We start from the raw sequence: 8,364 nt of genomic DNA on the forward strand, positions 1-8,364 counted from the left end.
CATTTTTGTTCAGATCTGCAGCCAGGGATGAAAGCCGCTGGTGCGGCACCAGCTCTGTCTGCAAGACGCTCGTGAAACGCAAGGCTTCTCAGCTAGAGTAAGTGCAGAGGGCAGTAACCTACATGCCCGCTTCCAAATCCCCACTGCAAACTGTCATTTGAAGCCTCTGGAAATCCTACAACAAAGAATCCAATTTAATTTTATTTTGATTTGTTTAAATTCATTTAAATTGCTCTGAAATTTTAGACTAAAAAAAACACTCGTTTGTTTGCTTGTTCGGTGACTAGATGGTTGGTTTTTACAGAATATGAATGAGCATCCTGCATAGTCAGAATATACTTAAATAAAGGCTGTTGCCCTGTTTTCCTGAGCAAAGATAGCCCAGCTCTTCCCATGCAGTGTGTGGCAACTCCTGAAGCACAGTTCAGCTTCCACTTGACTCTCATTTGTATTTCCTATTCACTCTTCCATGCCTATGTCCAGATTATGTATTGGCACTGACTCTCCCAAACTTGACTGTAGGTTCTCCCTTGAGGAATTTATGTGAGACAAACCCTTCTGACCCCTTTCCCTTCAGCCAGCATGACTGGGGGGAACAGCCCAGAAGAAGCAGCTCTGCCCAAACGCGATGACGTGTCTCTCAGTTGCATGCAAACTTATCATATCATGATTTCCAGGTTTTCCACTCCAAACAAGAAAGGGATGGAAATGGGAAAGTAGAGGTCATCATGCCCCAGAGCCGGTCCACGACAGGGTGTCCACGACAGGGTCCCCACGGCAGGAAAATTAACACACCGACGAAGCTCAAGCACAATTCCCACACCCAGCACACGCACCCCTAAGCTGGCCAATCTCCCGAAGCGAAGCAAACATCACTAAAATACTCGAGGGAAACAAAGTAGAAACAATGCACTCTCTACTCAGAGAAAAAGACAGATGAAGAGAAAAAGAAATAACAACTTTTAAATTATTCGACACTAAATTTCTCTCCCGCCAATAGAGCCGAGTGCTCACCCGAACTCTGGGGCAGGCTTCCCCCACAGCAGCGCTGCCGACCTTCTGAGCTGGGCAATTACTCCGGTGCAGTTTGGGGTGCTTAGCAGCACCCCTGGGCTCCACCTACTAGATGCCAATAGGACTACCCCCCACTCCCCATCAAGTCATGACAATCAAAAATGGCTCCAGACACTGCCCCCGTGTCCCTTAGGGACGAAATTCTCCTAGGTTAAGAACCACTGCTCTCAGGAGTAATTTCCATGTGTAAAACATTATGAGATGCAGCCTCAGAGGAGGAAATAAAAAGTTAAATCACAAAACTTTTTTTTCTGGATGATTTTATCGTAATTATATAACAAAATATAGATATTTTCCCAAAAAAAAAAAATCTCCAAGATTTTTGTTTCCTATATAAAAAAAAAATCTTAATTACAGTCTTTTAAAATCTTCAGTTGATTGGTAGGGGGCAATGTTTGGGGAGATGGTAAATATCTAGGCAGAATTTTTTTTTTTAATTACGAAGAAAGTTGGGGAATTATGGTTTTACTATATAAAAGTTTAAAATATTGCATGTTAAGAAAAAAATAACCTGAATAAAAAGAGAAACAGTAAAAAGTCGAAATACATGTTACAAAGACTAATGTTCAACATATGAAGAATCTACTAAATATATTCTGTAAAAAGTGAAAGCCACTGAGGTTGTGATAGATAAGCAGCCAAAAGATACACGCAAATAATTCACAAAAGAAGACACTCAACAAGAAAATTATAAGGAGCACGGGGAAACTGTAAGCATCACTAGAAATCAAGGAAAACTAAATTAAATGCAATTTTCGCCTAAAAAATTACTATCTTTTTAAGAAGATTCTACACTGATAAGGGTGAGATGAAAAAGACAAACACATACTTATGGAAAAACTTTAAAAACAAATTTGGCAACATTTATTATGAGCTTTAAAAACATTCACTTTGCATAATCTATCCTAAGAAATTAATCCTAATTACTGGAAAAGCTCAAAGATCCTCATTATAGCATTATCTAGGATAAAAAAAAAAATTGCATTGCATATCACCTAAATGCCCAACGAGTATGTCAGAGGTAACTTGTAGTGATTAAATGCAGTATTATGAAGCCGTTAAAAATTTGCCTAAGAAAAAGCAGGTACAAAAATCATACTAAAAGTATATATTTTTCATGGGGGCTGGGTAGATACTAACTGAAGGCTGACCCTCTTTATCTTTGGGTAGCTGGAATATAAGTGAAATTTTTTCACTTGGTCTATTTTATATTTTTAAATTTTTTATAATGAGCATGTGCTACTTCTACAATGGAAAGAGTAAACTCCATAAAAATGATTAACTTTTCTAGAAAAAAAGAAAAAAATTATTAACTTTTATAAAAGTAGAGTTCACTATAGTTTAGGCATTAAAATAAATGGGCTTCTCAGTCATGTTTTCTTCAGATTGAGCTATTTTGAAAACATTCTCATTATATGAAAGTAGATTGAAGCCAAGGAAACCTAATCTGCTCTAATTTCAGGGTCGCCAACCTCAACCGCATAAGCAGCCAAGGGGAGACGGGTTCTGGAATACCCTGCAAGAAGTCTTAAGATATGATTTTTTTCTCCCTTCCCAGCCCACATCTTTTCACCGAATACATCAAATAGGAGCTTCTTCACACATCGACAGAAAATCCCAAACAGGGTAAAGTAACGTCAAGTCAACTTTTCACTAAGATAACTAAAAAATTTAAAAGAAAAATTAAATCATGAATAGTCAGTGTAGCCTCTTCCTCATTATTGAAGCCTAATCAATAATATTGATTATTACCCTGTTCCCTTTATCATATCAGATTCATGAGACATAAAAAAAGACATTAAAAGATCTCCATTCTGAAATAGATAGTGATATAATTAGGAGTAAAGATGATAGATAGATAGATAGATAATCATTTATTTCCTAACAATGCCAATCAGAAATTCATAGAATTTAGGAACTGGAATATATATTTAAATACTATTCCTAATTCTTCATTTTGTATATTCTTTTGTACCAAAGAGAAGAAGAATGCCACGGCAAGTTACTGTAGACAGACATCAAAGCCAACATGATGGTGGGGAAATCCTCAGAATCAGAGTCTTAGATTAAATTAAGATATTAAATTAAATCAAGCCATTCAAATGGTAGTGTAGTTTTGTTAACCATCAACAGCAGGATTCCTCTCTACGTCCCTGGCAGATTTTCACCCGGATGAGGTTGGAATTCTTTAAGAATTATCACTGGTGCCTTTATCCTCATAGCAAATTCCAGGTCACGTGATTTTTACTTTGAAAATACCTCTTGCATCCAACCTGCCCTTTCTAGTCTCATCAAACTAGGTAAAAATAGTACAAAAAGAATGGCATTAATCCAGGCGGGAAATAAAGATCTGGGCTAAGATGGTGACAAGGAGAACCGAGAGGATAAGGTAGAGCTGAGATACACTTTAAAAGAGCACAAGACGAGGTTGATGATTGATGAGATATAACTACGGCACCCATGTTTTATGAACCAAAAAAAAAAATAAACTTGTGTACATGACTTGACAATCATGAGGGTGCTTTTGAGTTCAATGGGGCAGAATATTTGCTCTCAGGACCAACTCAGAAAATCCACACAGACAGAGTTTTGAAAAAGTGAACATGGCTGGGAGTTATAGAATGGGAGTCAGGATGAAAGAGCAGGGAGAGCCAGCAATAGGTAGGAAAGGAAGCCCTCGCTAAGCTTTAAGTAGTAGGTGATTTTCTTTTTCTATTCAGGCATGTTCTCTTCTGCTGGAAAATGCTTTGTTAAACTGATCTGAGGTCGTTTCCGTCCTCATGAGAAATCTGATGCAGTATTTCATCCTAAACATTATAAAGCTTGGCATTAAAAGCTTCCCAAAGTCTATTTTCCCCTGGAGTCAGGTACCATTTGTCATTTGCTCACACATTCCTGCTGGCAGACTGCTTTATGATGATTCCCATGGGCAGCGAGGGGGCTGGAGAGCACCCTTCACACATGACTTCCCACTGAGTCCAGTGGCCGAGGGACACAAGCGGAAAACTAAGGCCCCCTGTCATTGATGGCATCTCCCAATAAGGGCACACATGTGCTGTCTTTACTTCTTATTGTTCACCTGGGTTTATAACACACCACCGAAAAACAGAACTTGAACCCTGAGAATAAGTTATTCGAGGGTTCATCCCTACAAATCGAAGCATTGTTTTTGGATGCTTGCCCGAGTCTATCTATTCCAGAGGGACGGGGAGTATTGGGGACAGTCTCCGGGTGAAGGCTTAGGGATTGTGGAAAAGGCACGCGAGCAGTATTTTAACCGTTAAGTATAGTGATTACATTTTCTGAAACAAAAGGAAGGTGATTTACGTCCTGAAAAACATTTTTATATTCGATACAGTGGAGGCCAAGAGAAAAGTGTTTTTGAAATTAAAACTGAAAATTCCAAGACATTGGTCACTGTAGCTACAGAGTCATATAGAGAACAGACTTTTTTTTTAACCTTTGATAAAAGAATATTTTTTTTAAATCCTAAATTATTAAATTTGGAAGGAATATGGAGATGGAGGTAGGCATCGGAATATATAATCTCACTAATTAAATTAGCAAATCACAGCTGTCTGTTTTTGTAAACATGGTATGCAGTCTAGAAGATAAACTTTTCTGTCCCTAACACAGCTCTCTAATATGCTTTTATCTTACGATCTAACATGAGTATGAAGTACAACCCCAATGGGAGTTGTGGGAAGACCATAGAGTATATATTTTTTTCTTACTTTGTGACAGGGAGGAATATGGTCGGACAGTGGAGAGAGACTCTAAGAGGAAAGTACCCTAAATTAGCAGCTGTATAGTCTTGCGGCTGTCGTGGTGGTCTGTTTCACGCTTAGAACACATGCCTAAGAGCCATTACGGCTAATGGGGGTTGTGGAGACACGAGGAAACAGATCCCTAAACAGGACTTTTCAGCTGGTACTCTGAAAACGAGGCGAAATTTCTGGTATCTATTAATGTTATTGATTAAACCACAATGTTTTTATATAGCCCTAAATGTAGCTTCTGTTTAAAATTTCTCTTTTAAATAAAGACTCTCTGTATCTTTGGGATCCTGCAAGCATAGTGAAAATTTTTCTCTGCTCAGAGAACAATGATGATATAGAAAAGGCTCCCGCCACTGGACGCAGAAAGGGAGCGCTCTCGAACCACTGCAACAGGTTTCGGTGGCAGTTAAAACCACAGCTCTCTGACCTCTAAATGCGTCTCTCTCCAGGTGACCTCTCTTTGGTGAGGCTGGTACCAGGGCTCCCACCTTCGGAGCCATAACCGACTCTGATATTCCGTGGGCAGTGCGTGGACATGGTCTTGCCTGTGACACACAGAGATCTTAAAGATTTCAAGAAAATGAAGACACTCATGCCTTGGGGGAGGGGGGAAAGGAGAGATGGCAGACCTGGCGCAACCCATTTCCAGAGAGGAATTCCAACCTCCTGGGGGCCAGACAGAGTCCTCAAGTCCCAGAAGGAAACCAGGCCTGTTCTCAAGGTGTCCAAGCTAAGGCGAGATCTAAGGGAAGAAAAATAAGCTAGTGCCACTCAGAACCAGAGCCCCAGGCTGTGTCTACACACAGACAGGTTCGTTTCACTGGCTGGGTTCAAATAACCACCCACAGAGCATATCCCAGAAACCTTGCCCCATGACTTCGGTCCATCTTTAAATTATCGCAAACATAACTATCAATAGATGTAACCTTTCTGGAAGACAATTTGGCAATACCTTTAAAAAGCCTTTAGAATGTGTATATACTCTTGGACCCATCAATTCCCCATAGAGGAATTTTTCCTGGAAAAAAAAAATCATGGATTTATGCAAAGATTTAGCTATAAGTATGTTCAAACTGTATTTGGTTATAGTAATAAAGAAACTGGAAATAACCAAATGTCCCGCATTAGGGGACTGAATAAATTCTTGTATATTGGTATGGAACGCTACATGCCATTTAAAAGTAGTATTACAGAACCACCATTTAACGACATGATATGTTAACTAAAAAAGATTATAAAACAATATGAACAGTATGAGTCCATCTGGGAAAGTTATCATAAAAAGCATAAGTAAGCAAAATGACAAAAATCAAACTCTTTATTGACTTGTTAATATTTTGGGACATTGTACAATGAAGATGGGCTATTTAAAATAAAAATAAAAGCTTTTAAGTTACTACTTTTACATTTCAAACAACTAAATATTAATTATTGGCACAGTTGCTGGGAAACAAGAAAGAAGTGAGGAGAGAATTAATATGAGTTGTTTTTGCAGATGTTATTTCTTACTCAATTTCATTTAAATGTAGGATCAACCCAACTTGAATTGCCCCTTTTGGTGGATATTCAAGATAACTAGAATGTATATTTTCTACTGAAAAAGCAGAAGGGAAGTGCCCTGCTTTTTCTCCAAATTCTTTATCGTTGAAACCTGATGATTAAGAATACATCCATTTTTTGAACTGGGTGAATTCTCAAGTTATTTTTCCCAAGTGAAAGGGTCAATTTATACTACCTCTGATTACTCATTCAAAAAAAAAAAATGAGCCAGGTTGCATCTGGTATATATTATGCAGTGAACTGATGATTATCTGTAGAGACAAGGACAGCCCAAATAATAAAAATCCACAGAGAAGCCCCAAATTTCATTTTAGCCAGAAGTGTCAACAGTTTGCCAGAGTTGTTAGCAAGGAACAAAGCTGATTTCAGTTTTATCTCTCCACTCCCTTCCATATGCTGGAGGATTATGCTAATAAGACGTGAAATGACTGGCAGCAGAGGCAGCCCTGGGTGATTTTAAGGCAGTAGAATTGGTTTCTGATTCATCAAGATTTGGCTGAATTGGAGCACAGACATACAAGTGTCCCCAGTAAGAATCCTAAATATTCTTTAAATATTCATCCCCTAAAAAATTCCATTTTACTTGACCACATGTTTACTGGAGTTCATTTCACTTATCAAACTCAGTACATATAATAAATACCCTAATTTTGCCCTACCAGAAGCCTCCATACACAGAATAAACAATGAACTCATTTCTCTTTGTCATGCTCTCCTACAAAACTATCAAATTAAAATGTCTAAATATGCATTATTTATAGTAATTATAATTCCACACACCAGATCAATCTACTTAGGCAATATGCAATTAACCTAAAATGCAATAGCCTAAAATTATTAGGTTTCTAAGGCTTGGAAAAAAAAAAAAAATGCATCCTTCTGTGACCTATCTTGAGTTGGTATACTCCACAGAAATGGCACACTCCCACATAGTTACACATATACATAAACCCTAGCGATGGCCATGATTTGATTCAACAGATGCCTCTGACATTCCATCTGTCCACATATTTCATTTTAAATTTGTAATCAAGAAAGGCAAGACAGGCCTTTTCAGACCTTATGAGAAATAATCATTTCTCTAAAACTGCTTTTCTTTGAGGCAGTATCATAAATTGACTGACAGGATGTTAACTGCATTAACTTTTTAAGATTCTTTCAAGCCTCCGTCTTTTGCGAAATAACTATAAATTTAGATTAGTGGTTCATATGGCTTTTTTCCCCCACGACAAATACAAAGGAGATAAATTGAACTGAAACTCTTTTATGTTTTACTGAATAACAGCCAGTAATAAGGCAGGCCCAGAGAACAGATTCTAATATCCCATGCATGGTATGGCTTTAAATGTCTTCTATTGCACTGAGTAACAGGTTAAAATCTGTCCCTTTACTAGAAGATGCTAATTGCTTCTTCTAGACTTATCAACAAGAACTTTTTGGTCTTTCCTTTTGCAAAGTCACAAGACTTTCCTTACGTAGAAAGACTTTATCTGTGTCTCCTTTCTAAGAAAACATTCCATTCTCACCACAACCTAAGAAAATACGAGGAGTTCTGGAGGGAAACTGATTTATGATTTGCTGATTTTCAATAATATAACACTCCCTTTATATGAATATTGTGAATCACTGTCCCCAATGAAATAAATAGATAAACATTTATAAATATTCAAACATATTTCAGGCGTATAAAATATATAAGTACAATGAAATAGATAATGATAAAAGGCAAACCCGAGCCAATCATCCTCAGTGATCTCTAGCTGTTTTAAGTTCAAGAAGCTTCTCAGCTTCATAAAAATTAATATAAAATTTTTATTAAAATTACTTTTCAGAAAATAATTATCAATGTAAATTTTTCTTGGTATATATATTTGCTATGTGACTCAGACTTTCTTTCTTTAAATAACTGGGCATCTCCCCCTGGAGTCTGGAGGTCTAGTGGCTTCTTCTG

The sequence above is a fragment of the Pteropus vampyrus genome, unplaced genomic scaffold (assembly GCF_000151845.1).
Source record: "Pteropus vampyrus isolate Shadow unplaced genomic scaffold, Pvam_2.0 Scaffold243, whole genome shotgun sequence".
Taxonomy (NCBI): Eukaryota; Metazoa; Chordata; class Mammalia; order Chiroptera; family Pteropodidae; genus Pteropus; species Pteropus vampyrus.